The sequence below is a fragment of the Balaenoptera musculus genome, chromosome 17 (genome assembly GCF_009873245.2).
Source record: "Balaenoptera musculus isolate JJ_BM4_2016_0621 chromosome 17, mBalMus1.pri.v3, whole genome shotgun sequence".
In the NCBI taxonomy this organism is placed as follows: Eukaryota; Metazoa; Chordata; class Mammalia; order Artiodactyla; family Balaenopteridae; genus Balaenoptera; species Balaenoptera musculus.
The window spans coordinates 37,002,994-37,020,614 of record NC_045801.1 but is presented as its reverse complement, the minus strand read 5'-3'; the positions used below and the strand labels follow the sequence as shown (position 1 = coordinate 37,020,614).

The following is a 17,621-nucleotide window of genomic DNA, read 5'->3' as shown; positions in this document are numbered from 1 at the left end:
TTTTTATAGATTGTACTCCATTTAAAGTTATTATAAAATATTAACTATATTCCCCATGCTGTACAATATATCCTTGTTGTTTATTTATTTTATACATAGTAGTTTGTACTTCTTAATCCCCTACCCCTATCTTGCCCCTTCCCCCTTCTCTTCTCCCACTGGTAACCACTATTTCTCTATATCTGTTAGTTGTCTTTTAGTTTATCAAAACAGAGGTGATTCTAGGTGGGCTAATTTAATCAGGTAAAAGCACTAAAAGAGAGACTGGACCCTTTTGTGAGGAGAGAGAGAGATACATACATTCCTCTTGGCCTTGAAGAAGCAAATTACCATGTTGCAGCTGCCTATGAAGAGAGCCATGGGGCAGGGAGCTGCGGGAAGCCACCAGCACCTGCAGGTGGCTCCCAGTGCTGGTCATTAAAAAGTCAAAGCCCACATCATATAGACACGGGGAATAAATTCTGCCAACCACCTGAGTGAGCTTGGAAGTGGATTCTTCCCAAGTCAAACCTCTAAATAAGAATGCAGCCCAGCTGACACCTCATTTGCAATCTTGTGAGACCATAAGCAGCTAAGCTATGCTTGGACTCCTGACCCACAGACACTGTGAGATAATAAATGTGAGTTGTTTTAAGCTGCCAAATTTGTGGTAATTTTTTACTCAGCAGTAAAAATACAACATGACACAAGAAAAAAGTCAGTAAACTTGAAGATGGATCAGTAGAAATCATCAAATCTGAAGAAGAGAGGAAAAAAAAGATTCAAACAAAATGAATAGAACTGCAGGGACCTGTGGGACAATTTCAGAAGATCTAATATATGAGTAATTGTAATCAGAGACTGAGAGGAGAGAGAGAGAATGGGGCTCCCAAAATTAAAGAAATAATCTCAGCAAACTTCCCAAACTTTGTGAAAGACAGAAATTTACAGACCCAAGAAGCTCAGGAAAAACTCCAAACAGGTGTTTCAAAGAAATTCACACCCAGGCACATCATAATGAAACTACTAAATACCAAAGATAAAGAGAAAACCTTGAAGCAGCCAGAGTTAAACTATAGGGGAAACAACAATTCAGATAACTACTGACTTTTCTTTATATATAGTGGAGGCTAATAGACAGTGGAACAAAATCTTTAACGTGCTAAGAGAAGGTTTATTAGGGAGAGATCCATTTGGAAGATATTTTGGAGGTTATAATCACCAGGATTTGGTAATTGACCATGGAAGAGAAGGGCCTGGATCGACTCCAAGGTTTCAGACTTAAGGGACAGGTTGGTGGTGTTGTACTTGGCCACAACAGGGAACTGAGTAGGAGGACAGTGTTTTCCATACAGAGAATGGGGCAGATGTGAGAGCACAGCACAGTGTCCCTAAAGTCCATTTTGGACACATTTGAGTTTTAGGTTACTTTGGAGGCAGGAAGGATGATATATTAGAAACAGCACAGATTTGAAGCTGTAAATACCTGGATTTCACTCCTAAGGTTTTTTAGCTGTGTAAAATTGGACAGTGTCATAATTCCTTGGAGCTACAGCTTCCTCTTCTACAAAATTAAGAAGTTATTGTGAATATCCCATGAAATTACATTTATAAGGTGCCTACTAAAGAACTCAGCTCTGTGTATCCAAAGGTGCCTTTCCTTTCCTTTCCTTTCTCTTTTCTAACCAGACCTCCAAGTGGCCATGCTGAATAGGCAAATTGAATGTAATGGTCTGGAGCTCAGAAGAATAGTCTGGGCTAGAGGTAAAGATTTGGCCTCTCATCAATGCCTAGGTAGCAGTGGGAATAGACACGAATGCCCAAGGAAAGAGTGCTAAGATCAGAGTATGTTATTAGTTAGCTCTTGCTGTAGAAAAATGTACAGTGGTGGTACAGGCGTAAGATAACTATTATAGATACTTCCATTCATAGGAGGAGAAAATGGGAGACACATGGGGGTTACTGATCCATAGAAATTCTGGAATCCAAACAGGTAAATGTTGGAAGTTTCTTAATCAGTAATCATTCATACTGCTGCTTGGGAATAATTTTCCATGGCTCCTGGCTTTGGACTTTTGGCTCAAGCCTCTATGTCATCCATCCTTTTCCATGAAAAGTATCCTTTGTTTGCTCTTCATAATTTTCTCAGCCTGCTTTCTACCAGTTGAATTATGAAAGTTTAAAGTCCCCTTTACATTTTGTACTGTCTTTGTCTCTCTCATTCTAAGTTGGCAGTGTTTCTGCCAGTATAATTCTTTAAAACACTGTAGGTCTCTTGTTAATCTTACTGTGGTTCAGCACTGTGGACAAAATCACACCCACATCTCTTCAAGACAGTTCCTTCTCTGCTTTGGGATTCTGCCCACACTGCTGGGGGACATCACCCTTAAGTGTTTCAGAAGCCCTACTGTTTGAATAGTTCATTGAGACACCAATTTAGATCTTTCTGAGATCTTAACAGAGGATTTTACAACCACATCCTTAGCTTCATTCCCTAGACCCAGCTTTCCTGGCTGTGTCCTGGATTTGATCTTTGCCTGGAAGCTCTTGCTTGATTTTTAACATCATTTCCATCTGGAAGGCTAGAAATTTTCAAAACTAGCAAGTCCTGGCTCCTGTTTATCTAACAGTTCTTCCTTATGTGTGCATCGTTCCTCTTGGACTTTATTTAATATAAGCAGCAGATAAAAGCCAGGAGACACTTCAACACTGCCTGGAAATCTCCTTAGCTAGATCACATGGTTTATTAGGCACATTTTCTGCTTTCCATGTTACTGCAGGTTATGGTGTTGCTGAACTCTCTGCCACTGCATAACAAGAAACCCCTTTCCTCCAGTTTCCAGTAACATTTTCCTCACTTCCTCACTGGCAGCCTCCTCTAAGGCCATCAAGTTTCAATTAATAGTATCTTTGAAGCACCTTAGATATTCACTAATACTCTCAAGTCTTTCTGGTTTTTGTGCACAGCCCTGCTCCAATGCCCCATCCCCCCCCCCCATTTTAGGCTTTTGTTACAGTAGCACCCCACTTGCAGGTACCACACTCTGTATTAGTTACATATTGCTGTCTAACAAATTACCCCACAACTTGAGTAAATAAAACAACAACCATTTATTATCTCGATTTCATTAGCCAAGAACTTTGGGAGCGGTTTACCTGAGTGGTTCTAGCTCAGAGTCTCTGATAAGGCTGTAGTCAAGACATTAGCTGGAACTGCAATCATCTAAAGGCTTGACTGGGCTGGAGGATCCATTTCCAAAATGGCTCCCTCATATGGCTCTTGGCAGGAGGCCTCAGCTCCTTGCTACAAGGATCTCTCCAAAGAGTTGCTTGAGTACTCTCAAGACATAGCAGCTGGCTTCCCCCAGATCAAGTTATCCAAGCTAGAACAAGACAAAAGCCAGTGTCTTTTATGACCTAGGCTCAGAAGTCATTAGTAATCATTTCTGTAATATCCTAGTGGTTGTCCAGATCAGCCCTATTCATTGTGGGAGGGGACTATACAAAGGCACAAATAAAAGGAGACATGGATCATTGGGGCTGTCTTGGGGCTGAGCTGCCATAAGGATTTAAACCCCATAGAATTTAGGGGTTAGGCTGAGGAATGGGATCCATTGAAGAGGAATAAGGGGAAGACAGAAAACCAAGACATGGCAGGAAAACTGGACATAATCGTGTTCTAAGAGCCAAGGAGACTATCTAGAAAGATAGAATTATCAGTGTCATATGCCATAAGGAGATTTAGTGAAGCAAGAACTGGGGAGACCATTGTATTGGGCAATTGGGAGGTCACTGATAGCTCAAGGAAAGCATTTTCAGTGGCAGGATAGGGATAGAAATCAGATAGAGTGGGTTGAAAAATGAATGGGAGGTGAGGAAATAGGGAGAATGAGCATGAATTTTTTTTTTTTTAAATCTTGATTGGGTGTTAGCTAGAGAAAGCTGCAGGGTCAAGCAAGGATTTTAAATTAAAGTACCTTAGGCATGTTCATATATGAGCAGAAATAAATAGCAGATAGGTTGGTGATGCAGAAGAGAGGAAGAATGATTAACGGCATCAGGTCCCAGAAGGGGAGAAGAAGAAGGCATCCAGATCACAAGTAGAAGGATTGACCCTGGACGGAACGAGGTTTATACCAAATATCTATTGCTGCTTAACAAACCACCGTAAAACTTTAGTGGCCTTAAAAAATTTATTAGCTCATGAGTGTGTTGGTCAGAAATCTAGGTGCACTTAGTTAAGAGGTTCTTCTGCTTATCTCAGCTGGGCTCACTCATGAGGCTGCAGTCACCCGGTAGGCCAGCTGGGGCTGGGTGGTCCAAGACTGCCCCACCTACATATTTGGTACTTGGCAGACCACTGGCCAGGGTTCTCTTCCATGTGATCCTTCCAGCAGGCTAGCCTAGTTGGGAGAACGAGAGCAAAGACTGCAAAACCTGTTGAGCCTAAGCTCAGAACTCTCACAGTGTCTGCTGCCACATTCTACTAGGCGGAGCACGTCACAAGGTGAGGCCAGATGCAAAGGATAAGGAACAAGATTTTAACCTCTTGGGAGTTGCTAAGAGAATTTGTGGCCATTTTTAACTTACCCCAAAAGCCTCCTCCTGCTTTGAGACGAGAGAGAGTGAGGATGAGTGTGAATGTAGATGTGGTTGTAGTGGGTATTTGCTGAAAGTAAAAAGAGGGGAAAAAAGTAGGAGGCTTTTCACTCCAGGGAAGGTCGGGGGTGGGGGCGGGATGAACCTGTAGAGAGAGGAGAGGACCTTGTGTACTGAGGAGTTTCTGTCTCCACACTAAACATGTTAGGAAGCTATGGCTGTGTTTTAAACATGAGCAAAACTCGATTATATTTGAACTATGAAATGATCACTTTTGCTGCCTTTGACCTGTAGGTGTGATGAAATGAGCAATATATACTAACAGACCTCTTTATATTGAACTGTATCAGCATTCCTGGAATAAATACCTGAACACAGCATTTATTCTTTAAACATACTCCTAGATTTTAATTAGAAGTATTCCACTTAATATTTTTGCATTCATGTTCGTTCATTAGTCTATAGGGTTTTTTTGTTTGTTCGTTGGCCTCTTTGGGGGATCTTTTGTTCTTTTTTTGTCTCAGGATTATGCTAGTTTTGTAAAATAAAAAAAAATTTTCTGCTAACCAACAGTGTAAAAAAAAAAAAAAGGAGGCTTTTAAAAAAGTCATTTTCCATTAGAGAAATGCAAATCAAAACTACAATGAGGTACCACCTCACACCGGTCAGAATGGCCATCATCAAAAAATCTACAAACAATAAATGCTGGAGAGGGTATGGAGAAAAGGGAACCCTCTTGCACTGTTGGTGGGAATGTAAATTGATACAGCCACTATGGAGAACAGTATGGAGGTTCCTTAAAAGACTAAAAATAGAACTACCATATGACCCAGCAATCCCACTACTGGGCATATACCCTGAGAAAACCATAATTCAAAAAGAGTCATGTACCACAATGTTCATTGCAGCTCTATTTACAATAGCCAGGACATGGAAGCAACCTAAGTGTCCATCGACAGATGAATGGATAAAGAAGATGTGGCACATATATTCAATGGAATATTACTCAGCCATAAAAAGAAACGAAATTGAGTTATTTATAGTGAGGTGGATGGACCTAGAGTCTGTCATACAGAGTGAAGTAAGTCAGAAAGAGAAAAACAAATACAGTATGCTAACACATATATACGGAATCTAAGGAAAAAAAAAAAAAAAGGCCATGAAGAACCTAGTGGCAAGACGGGAATAAAGACACAGACCTACTAGAGAATGGACTTGAGGATATAGGGAGGGGGTGGGGTGAGATGTGACAGGGTAAGAGAGTGTCATGGACATATACACACTACCAAATATAAAATAGATAGCTAGTGGGAAGCAGCCGCATAGCACAGGGAGATCAGTTCGGTGCTTTGTGACCACCTAGAGGGGTGGGATGGGGAGGGTGGGAGGGAGGGAGATGCAAGAGGGAAGAGAAATGGGAACATATTGTATATGTATAACTGATTCACTTTGTTATAAAGCAGAAGCTAACACACCATTGTAAGGCAATTATACTTCAATAAAGATGTTTAAAAAAAAAAAAAAGAAAGAGAAAACCAAATACCGTATGCTAACACATATATATGGAATCTAAAAAAAAAAAAAAGGTTCTGAAGAACCTAGGGGCAGGACAGGAATAAAGACACAGACATAGAGAATGGCCTTGAGAACCCGGCAGCCGCATAGCACAGGGAGATCAGCTTGGCGCTCTGTGTCCACTTAGAGGGGTGGGATAGGGAGGGTAGGAGGGAGACACAAGAGGGAGGAGATAATGGGGATATATGTATATGTATAGCTGATTCACTTTGTTATACAGCAGAAACTAACACACCATTGTAAAGCAATTATACTCCAATAAAGATGTTAAAAAAATACAAAAATAAAAAAGTGATTTTCCACAATATCTAATCCTGTATCTTGCTCATAACTGGCGTTCGATAAGTGTTCACTGAATGAATAAATGTTGAGATTTCTCATAACATCTGACATTTCTCAAGAACATAGATTTAAAAGCTTATTTTCACAATATGAACATTGTAAACAGCATTCTTTGCATCATATTGGATGCTTTTATGTGTATTATATAGACACGCAAAAAGGGATCCTCTGATCTCAAAATGTATGCTTTTGTATGCTGTCAGAGTGCAGTTGGACTTGTAATTAGGAGTAGCTCCTGGTCTCCCCCACCTCTACCCCTTTGGCCTCCCAGCGGCCTCTGATGAAAACTGTTATAAAATAGGAAAATGCTACAGGAGGGGACTAGCAGTGTACTTCAAAGGAGACCAAATTTCAGGTCCACATGCATGTCCAACTCTTCCTACTGTGTTTAACTCTGAAGAAGTTTTATTGTTTATCATAAACTAAAAGTACATTGTACAATTACCAAATATTACTGATTTAAAGTAGACATTATTTCAAGTTAAGTTTGCCTTATATTGTCTCTTTCTCTAATCATGGAAATAGACTCCCAGGAACTACAGTAACACCCTTACTGTTGTGTAGGGCACAGCTGTCCGCAACTAGCAGTTCCATTTAGGGAGGAAGGATTGTATGCCTTTGCTCCCCAGTGGCAGTAACAAGCTTCTTTTTATTGTTGCTGACATTAAGATAGCTAAAATCAACAGTGAGGTAAACACTTCTTGGGACCATCTGGCAAGGACTTTAATCCAAAATATTCTGTAAACACTGAGTCCATTTGAGTACCCAAGGCCTACTATCCAGTCACCATAAACTGCATTTTTATTTTAGTTCTAAGCAGTCATTGAGACAGCAAAATAGTAGACTGTAGACTCGGTCTCTTCACCTTTCTCTCAAAATATTTTCAGTTTCCTGAGAGATTCCAGGACACTTACATTCTCTGAGGAAGGTTATTGTGCCTTGTTGAAGTCACCAGTAAATGGGGCCCTAACAGTTTTGGTCATTAAGTATCTAGTGGATAGAGATATTTGGAATGTCTTCATTTACTGTTGGGAAATACACTTAACTCCATTTAAATGAGAGGCAGAAGTTTGGGATTGAGTTTTCCTTTTCCTGTATGTTTCAAAGTTTCTTTGTAAAAATGGTTTGCAGTATGACCTAGTTAAGACTTTTAAAGTCGTAAAGAAATGGCAAAGATAGGATTGTGATAGGGCACTTTATCCAGTCCCAGGGCTGATTTCTGGGGTTTTCTACAAGCCTGCATGAAAGGGCACAACTGGGGATTATTTCAACTGTGAAGCACCCGGAGGAATGACTGCTGGTGCTGCTAATGGTCTCTCTGTCCCTTCTCGGGCAATAAATTTTAGATATTGAAATATAGCTTTGGAGAAAAATGTAACTGAGGATTCCTTAAGCTTTTTACAAGACACTCAAAGGCTTTTCACAAGCTAGTGCTCTGCAAATGTGAATTCTTGATGTCTAAACATAAAGGTCCTTGACTGAACTAATTTTAAATGTGAATTTTAATACAGAGTGCTTGGAGAAAGGGAGTGCAGCTGGACCATTAAAGCATGGTATTTTGCCATTTTTAAGTAATGGGAAATACTGATTAAGAATGTTATAAAGATTTCAGCGTACAGAATGTGATTGTGTTTAATCATAACCTGTTACCACAAGTCTGTGTAACAAAAGCATTAACTCTGTTAAAGACAATGGCATACCTATTAAACTGTGGCACTTTTTAATTCTTTCCGTGCTGAACAGGATATTGAAGAGCTTATTATCTAAAGGTCAGAATAATGCCCAAGACATGGCCAAGCCCAATGAGTGTCAGATGCATGGAATGTTGGATGACTTCATAGTTATGAAATTATTTCATTTCTCATGATAATTCCTGACTTGCCAAGTTAGTGAATTTTAAGAACTCTGAGAGCAGATTTTAAGATAAATGTGAAATAATCCATACTTTTGGAGTCAGGGACTTCCCTTCAGGCATTAGTTCATATTTGACTTGCTTGACTTACACTTGGGGATAAAATGAGTTAGGACAAGGTCTTAGATACCACATTCCCTTACTGGGAAAGAAAACCAACTTGCACAACTTTGGCTGGCTCATGTTTCTTGTTATACAGGCACTAAGAAGCAGTGGTTGCCATGAAATACTTTATTTAACCTTTATGAAAATGTTTTCTTAGTATGGCAAGGCAGTTTAGTTAAATGAAAATAAATAACTGTAAAAATTTTGGATTTCTTTTATATCCATCTGTTGACTTTTTTTTTCTAATGAAAAATTAGGGATAACAATTATAATTGTCTAAATGGCCATGATGACTAAAAATAAATTACAGATTGCATAGAACTACTTGATCTTCTCTTAGGACACATGTTGGCAATGTCTTCTATTTTACATTAAACTAAATTTTGCTAAATGATGAATGAACATTTTAAAAGAAAATTTAAAAGAACAATTTAAAAGAAAATTTTTATTCAAACTTTGGTTAGGTTTCTCTATGGTTTATATTTGTATTTAGTCAAAATTGATTTTCAGACAAACAAAAGCTGACAATTTGGCTCACAAACTCAGAACATTTATCCAGGTCTGAATGACTATCAAACAGTATCTCCAGTTTCTTATCTTATTGGCTTCCATTTCTCAGCTTACCTACAGTATCCTTTATTATTTCCATCCAGCATACCCTTATCTCTTCCACTGAAGAGTTGGGTCTAACCAAGAGCATACTATCATTCTGTCAAGAGAGAGTGTCTACACAGCACCCAAATCTCCTGGCTGTTAGTGCCACTCAATTAAGCAGTTAATGTTTGTATTTATTTTATCTAATTATTTAAAAAGAAAATGTGAATTATTTCATATTTTATAGACAGACTATCCTCTTCTGTACACACTCATAAGCATACATATCAAACTTCTCTGAATTTTTACTTTTCAACCTCTTATGGTAACATTAAGGATGAACAGCCTCAAAGATTATCACACAGTTTTGGACTTAAGGCAGCTATTAGTGTCACAGCTCATGTTTTATCAGTCATATATCATTTAAATATAGGGAAGCCCATACCCTTTAGAAACATGAAAACAATAGATATGTGTAATGTTGAAATTACCTTTTTTTTTTACTGTGTGCATTTATATCTGATTTCATGATTAATATGTTCCCAAAAAGTTATGCATAAAATAATATTTTAACATATGAGAGAATTTGCTTATTAAATCTTTTTGCAAAAAAAAAATTGTGAGGTTGTGAGGTAAATTATTTTTCCCTAATTTAGATAATTTCAATTTAGGTAACTTTATAGCAAAGAATACCCATTAAGCATCCTATTGTCTTGTAGATAATGTATAAATTAAAAGTGCCATACTCTTCACCCTACTTTTTCTTCTTTTTTTAACTTATTTTTCTCTTAAGTTTGTAAATGTTCATAATAGATTGAACAGAGACTAATGTCTGAACAATGAAAAACCATAAATAAATTCTGGAATACAGATTGTAGTTAGTTATGAGAAATCTTTTTTAATTTTTAAAAAGTTTCTATGACTTGATTATAGATACACTGAAACATTGATTAAGCCTTAATGTTTGCTAGATGTGGGCCATTTGACATCCTATTTACTCATGGAAATTCAAATGATTTATCATAAACTGTATGATGAAGTGACACATACTGTTTTAAAACCATGAAGATGAATAGATATATGAATAGCATTTCTTTCTTTATAATAATTATATACGTCATTTTTCTTTCATACCTATGACATTTTCTCTCATATTTCTTCATCTATTTGTCTTTTTGCTCTGCACAATTATAAAGATTTTCAAGTTTTCCTTCCATATTAATTATTCATACTTGCTCTACTTGCATCAGTGTAGATTGTTATTCTGCAAATGCATTCTTTGTTTCCTTGCATTTATTTCTTATCTAATTTCCTTTTCATATCATCTAGTTTTTTTAACTTCAGGCTGTTTTCTATTTATACTAGACTCTTCTTTCCTCTCAGTATTTTCCTACAGTTTTATAGAAATCATGTATTTTTGCATACTTTAGAGAAAACCTAAACCTTTCCTGATTTCTTTCCCCTGAATTCTGCAACTGGGTATTTATATTAACTAGTCTCTTCCCCTTATTTTCTAAGATGATATGCTTTTCCCTTTGTTTCGCAGTATCTTTTCATAGTTCTCATGGCTTGTTTTCATGTCACTTTTGCTATTTATTAATGTTTGTATCATATGAATTGCCCTTGGTTATACTATATTATCATTTGAGGAATGGTGGGATTTTTATTCTCATATCTCCAGCTTCAGGGCCAGATAATAAAGTCAGTTCCTATTCCACTTACCATTTTTCAGCTGGCATTTCCTAATATTCTCAACTATACAAAGGTGAAAGCTTCTACATCCTCCCATGCTTCTCTGTTATCCTGAAATGTCAAAAGTCATAAAAAGCTAGTTTCCCTCATTCACAACTACTGTTTTTTTTGTTTGTTTATTTTTTTCCTGACTCTTTCTTCATCTATGTTTGTCTTGTGATGACCATTCATAAAATACAGTGGTAAAATAAATAAATAAATAAATTATTTACTATTTAAGACTAGATATAGAAAGACCAGGGAGTTAGTTAATAGCATTATTTCAAACAGCCCAACAACTATCAGTTACTGTGTTTCAGTGCCTTTAATGCTTCAATCCCTGGTGTTTATTGATGATGGATGCTCTGAGGGTACGTAGCAGTTCCTGACCTAAGAGTTCACTGCCTCTTCATCCTCCCTTTCTGTACCACTCTCTCTCAGGCAGGTCCTCTCCCTAACTCTCAACTCTCCTCTATCCCCAAGAATCTGCACACATGCCTCTTGGCTGCCTGAGAGCAAGATCTGACCTCCTGAAACAATGATTTTTTGTTCAAGTGTGCCTCTTTCTTTTCCAGGATCAAAATTCAATGGTTCCATTTGGGTTATGGTCAAAGCTGTTAGAGGAAAGTAAGCTGATGAGTTCATAATATAAAGTTAATTTTCCAAATTACATTGACAAGTTGTTTGCACAAAGGTTTGAAGCCATAGTTTGCTACTTTTATGACTTGTCTTGGTTGTAATGCAATCAGTGTGGTTTTCAGACATCAATTTTGTACAGAAAGAACCATTCCAAGTTAGGTTGTCACCTGCTTTTGTTTATCAACAAAAAGGAAGTAACAGTCCTGTATATCTTTTATTCTATTTCAATATGTCTTTTTTTCATGTTATTTCTTTGGGTAAGTAAAATATGTCAATCTCTGGTCAATCTTTTAATTTCCCCAAGCATAATACCTCTGGAGTCCTACAACAATTTTTTCCTTCCTCTCATGAATTTTTGCACTATACTTTTTCTGGTGAAATATCTCTCCCACTATATTGTGAGAATTTTCGGTGTGTGTGTCTCATTTGTCTTTATCTCCACCATGTATAGTACAGTTAGTTGGCTTATGGTGAACATTTAATAGATGTAGGTCCCAAGAATATTTGCTAAATTGGAAAGAAAAAAAAACTATTGCCCTAGGGTGAAAAACCCTCAAATTATTATATTAAACTGCTCCAAGAATCAAGTGAGTAAGTATACAGCAAGCCAGACCCTGTGTGAGGAGCCAGTGGTGGAGGCCTCAGAGATGAACTGAGGCCCATGTCACCCTTTTAGCAAAGTGCCAACAGAGCAAATGGCAAAGCTGACTAGGACAAATGGGGAAACTTCATGCAGGAAGCTGAATTTGAGTTTTTAAAATAAAAATGTCTAATTTCTTTTTACTTGGAATGCAGGCTCTGTATGCTTTCTATTAGACTTTTTTTTTCATTTTAATAACATTAATTTTTATCTGATTGCAAAGTAATACATATTTATAGTATGAAATTTGGAAATTACGTAAAAGCACACAAAAACACACACAAAAAGGAAACTTAAAACCCATAACCCCACAACCCCAAGATAACCACTATTAGCATTCTGGTATATTTCTAGCCATTTTCTCCCTTAGGAATAGGAATACATACTTTTTGTTCATTTTACAAAAATGGGATGTATACTGCACATATCTTTTTGTAATGTGCTCCTTTTCTGGTTAATCTTTGGCTAAGTAATATTGTTCACGTTTTTTCGTTCTGTGAGTTTTTCTCAATGGCTTGAGAGAATCCTAAGTAGAAGAGAGGCTCTGAGTAAGCGCACCTCAGTTCAAATCTTATCCCTGGCCCTCTTCAGCACTGTGGCCCTGGGGAGGTCACACAGCCTCTCTGTAACTCAGCTTGCTTTTTCATCCATAAAATAAAACAAAATCAACTGCCACATAAGATTGTTTTAAGGAATTAATAAGAAAATATATAAAAAGCAGTCCACTGCTTGACACACAGTATGTGTCTAACAACTGATAGCTATTATTGTTTTTACTATATTTCATTTGACTAATTTCCTAGTAATGCCAAATTTTCATTGTTAAAACAATTCTGGAATAAACCTACATCTAGGTAAATCTTTGCACATATGTATAATTATTATATCAGGATAAATTCCTGTTTAGAATTGATGAGCCCAGTGAGTATCTGAAACTTAGATTTTTGATACAAGGATTACCCTCCAGCTACAATTTTCATTCTGACCAACATTTTGTGAGTGTGCCAGGTTTCCCTTCTTTTGTAAGAGGTTGTTTTATGCTGATCTGTAGCCTTCATTTAATTCAAACAATCTTGAGAGAAAACCTACAAGCCCTCATATTTTGTGTCATGATACTTGTGGGATAACAGTGACTTATATCACCTCCTGAAAGGTTGATTTGGAAAGCTTTCTTTTTCTTTCTCCTCTTTCCTCCAAAATACACTGCATCAAAGAGTCCAAGCTGTCCACTAGAAAATAATTCAATTTGACTTATTTCTACTTTATCATTCCTTTAGGTTGTGCTCTATAGAAGTAAAAGGATATATAGGGTCCTAAGAGTTCCAATATTGAATCAGAGTGACACCAAGCATTAGCAATTATCTAGACATTTTTCTACCTGGTTTTCAGCATTATTTCAGATACTCTGAACATCCTGAAATTCAACTGCCTTTAAAAAAGCAATAATGAGCAACATATTTTATTTTGTTTTTGTGTTAGTTTATTGGTGTGAAATGTACTATCAGTTCCACTTATGCATTCCAAACAAGCAGTTTAACATTGATCTGTTTAATTTGATCTGTAGCTTTTCAGATATTATTTTAGATAGACAAGAATGTTTTAATATTTTAACTTAATTTTCCCTCGTGATGCTCATCTAGTATATCATTTGGGCTCTGCTTTATGCTTTAGTATCAGTATTGCAATGTCTGAATTATAGATCTGAGGGATTGTACTGATTTATAGTTCAATCTACTATTGTTATCCACATAAAGCAAACCTCCCGTATAGAAAGGTCATTCAAAATAGGAACTGTTTCTGAATATTTTGATTTGATTCTCATTTTATGATATTATTTTATGCACAAATATTGCCACTAAAAGTTTTGAATATCTGCTTTGGGTTATTTTTCAATAATCCTGATTCATTTATTCAACAAATATTTTATTGAATGCCTACAATGCACTAGGCTTTTGGGATATAGATATAAGTTTAGAAGTTTAAAAAACAAATATGATGCTTAAGCTTTAATATATATATAAATATACATTATATACTATATGTTTATTTTATACATATATATACAGTAGCTTATTTCACTTGCATTTCACTTTAAGTTTTTAGAACTCCTAAAATTTCTACAAAGAATACAATGGATTGGGGAAATTTTTTTTTTAATATTTATTTATTTATTTGGTTGCACCGGGTCTTAGTTGCGGCAGGTGGGCTCCTTAGTTGCGGCAGGCGGGCTCCTTAGTTGTGGCTCGCCGGCTCCTTAGTGTGAAACGCAGCCTCCTTAGTTGTGGCATGCAAACTCTTAGTTGCGGCATGCATGTGGGATCTACTTCCCTGACCAGGGATTGAACCCGGGCCCCCTGCATTGGGAGCACGGAGTCTTAACCACTGCACCACCAGGGAAGTCCCTGGAGAAATATTTTGAAGTTACGTAATTTTCAGTTTCTTTTTAGAACATTACATATTACTGTACAGTAAGTTACTGTAAAATGCAAAAAATATACAAGTGACTCTGAAGACAAACTTTCAATTTCTGATTAAGTAGAAATCACCTTGATAACAATTTTAAAATGAATAGTGAAGTAAAGTGCACAGAAAAGTATCTAGTACCTTCATTTATATTTAAGATACAATTTAAAAATTGTTCTTAACCATCCCCTCTCTGTTTCTCTTCCTTGGTGTACCCTATTATCCTAGATTTCATCTTGTTTTTCTCTCCTCTGTAATCTGTCGATTCAGGAATTCTCCCTTGGATGTACCTGTGGGTGGTCCTGAGAGCTGATCCCCAAGCCCCTGATCAGTAATTCAGTTTAAGTTTTATTTTTTATTCAAAAAAATGAGTGGAAAGTTCTATGCTCCCATAGAGCATAGAGTCTTCAGTGGAATTTAATCTTGCTGCCAGTGCAGCCCTGGAGTGGGAGGGTCTGCTAGAAAAAAATAAATGTGGCCCCTTGAGACCTTCCATTGAGTGTGGCTACTGTACAACCTGCCTTATACTTAGTTTCAGTTCCCATTGAAAAGTTCAAACAAGAGTGGTTCATATTTGACTCTCTTTTTCTCCCACAATGGAAAATATTAGACACTAGCTAAGTAGGCCACAGAGAGTGAAAGCCTGAATGGAAAAGGTGGTGAAGGAAGTGAGTCCGTAAGGGAAACTTAATAGAAAAGAAGGGAAAGAAAATTCCCAAATTGATAAGAGAACATTAAAGATGTCTTGGACTCCAGGCAGAATGGATAGTAATATTTTGCTAAGCCCGTTGCTTCCTTTCTCCTGTTTCTCATTCTGTTGCAGTTGTCCTGACCTCCACACTCTGCTCTCACCATCCTTTCAACACATTGCTCATCTATACAGAAGGCTAATTCCTGAATAAAGCACAAATTCCTTAGCTTAGTAAATCATCAGTGTTGGCCACAATCTAGATCTACTTCTCTGACCTTATCCCTAACTCTTCTTTACATGTTCCCTTTTCTCCAACCAGTTGAGACTATTAACTTTGCCCCAAGCAAACCTTCTGGCTTCACCTCTCAGATTGTCCCCTTGGCCCAGAAATGACTGTCATCCTTACTAGTTGAAATCCTACCCAAACTCTGAGACCCAGATGCTTCAGGAAGCTCTCCCAGTCACAGCAGCCTAAACAAGCCCTCTCTTCTCTAGACTTCTCTCATAATGCCTCTTGTTGGTTAGTTATGCATGCCTTATTTTCCCTGTAAAATCTTAAGCTCCTTGTGGGACAAAGACCAAAGCTCTTCTCTTTATTTCCTCTATAGTTCTTAGCATATTGCCTTCCTTATAGTATCTGAATAATAAAACTGTATTGGATGAATAATAGAAAGAAGTCTCATTAGGATTAGGCAGTCTAACACAAATTTCACATTTTTATGCCTGATTTTATAGTTTCTTCGGTATAGAAATAAAAACAGGCATATGAGTATTTGTTATTAAATGGAGACTTTTCAGTACCCATAGCAGTGAAATTGAGCGAGTTGGTCCAACAGGAACAGAACTTCCCACCCTCACTTGATGTCCAGGCGTATCTGAGCACCCCTGTCTAGTGCCCAAATCACTTACACCATGGGAAGGAGGACTAAAGTACCACTAGGCCTCCTGAATTCCTTTTTGTAGATTTTCTCTCCAAAGAATGTCATTCCTTTCCTATTAAATTATATATATATAATTGCCAATGATATTTAGATGCTTTTTAACTGTAAGCCAAACATTACAAATATTCTATTGGTCATGCGTGTGGGGAGAAGCGTCATGTTTTTCTCCCACTTAACTTTTCTGTGTGAACTAATTCCAAATGTATCTGAATTTTCATAATTCAAAGAAAATATATGTGCCAAAATTTTGAGAACAAATAGCTGCCAAGCGAAACCTGCCAGCATACTCCTTGGTGACATTCAGTCATTAAAAGCTGTGTACACAGAGTGAGCTACCTAAAACTGAGCTCAGATGCAAATGTGAACACTCCTCAATTAAAATTACATTGTGTATATTAAAACTTTCTTTAGAGGCTGTGGAATTTTCAAGAAAAATACAGCTGAGCTTGACCTTAAGTACCTTACCTCATTATTTTTTTGTCATTTCCAGCTACTAGTCTCTCCAAAGAAAACAACTTTCTTTGTTTCTTTTAGTTTTGTGTGTACCCTGAGCTTTATTCCCAATTGCTGCTACAAAAAACTGAAATGGTTCCAAACACCACTATTGTTTTTCTTTTTTTTTTTTTTTCTGTAACTAATATTTAAACATCAAAGATACTCTGGTACTTTAATGTTGAAGAATGTATATAAAATCACATTTTCCCTAAAGGTATTTTATTTGCTGTCCAGGAATTTTTTTTTTTTTTTAAGCTGTTAGACTTCTTTTTTAGAAGTCATCTGAATGGTAGCCTTTTGATTTCACAAGATCACTGGCGATGGTATGGAGGACGAACTGGAGTGGGGCCATATTAAAAGCAGGGAGATGAGATAGGAGAGTTTTTTTTAATATTTTAAGATATTTAAAAACAAAAAAACCCTCTCAGTTTTCCACCAAAAAAATCACATTGTGATGACCAGTGACCTTGGGAAATTTTCAAATTTAAGCACGTTATAAGGGTTCCTCCCAAAGCTAAAACTAAAAAATAATGTTTCCATCAAAAAACTTTTATTGTTATGGCAATTCCCATGTAAGTCCTTAATGTATTTATTTTAAGAGCCTATTATGATAGCTCTTACATAATATTTTCAAAGTTTTATTCATTCTGTTAATTTGGAAAATGTTTCATGTGATTAGCCTTTGGTTAGCTCTTTTAAAAAACTATATATTATATGAAGGAAAATATTAAGTTTGTGTATCATCTAAATCTTTTTCCTAAAATGTCAGTTTTATTCCCTTATACTTAGTAATCATATAGAACATTGTTTATTTTCATTTAAATATGTATCCTAAAGAAGCAGTCATTATTGTTGTTTTAGAATACTTGTTCAGTTAGTGGAATTAAGTTTGGAATACTTAATTGCAGTTAGTGG

The 17,621-nt window shown here is 36.7% G+C and overlaps 1 protein-coding gene across 1 annotated transcript in view; it reads left to right on the top strand.

Annotated features, from left to right (window-relative positions):
* Window positions 1–17,621, top strand: part of VPS13B (vacuolar protein sorting 13 homolog B) — a 775,748-nt gene that overhangs the window by 695,167 nt on the left and 62,960 nt on the right. The gene's annotated exons all lie outside the window — the stretch shown is intronic.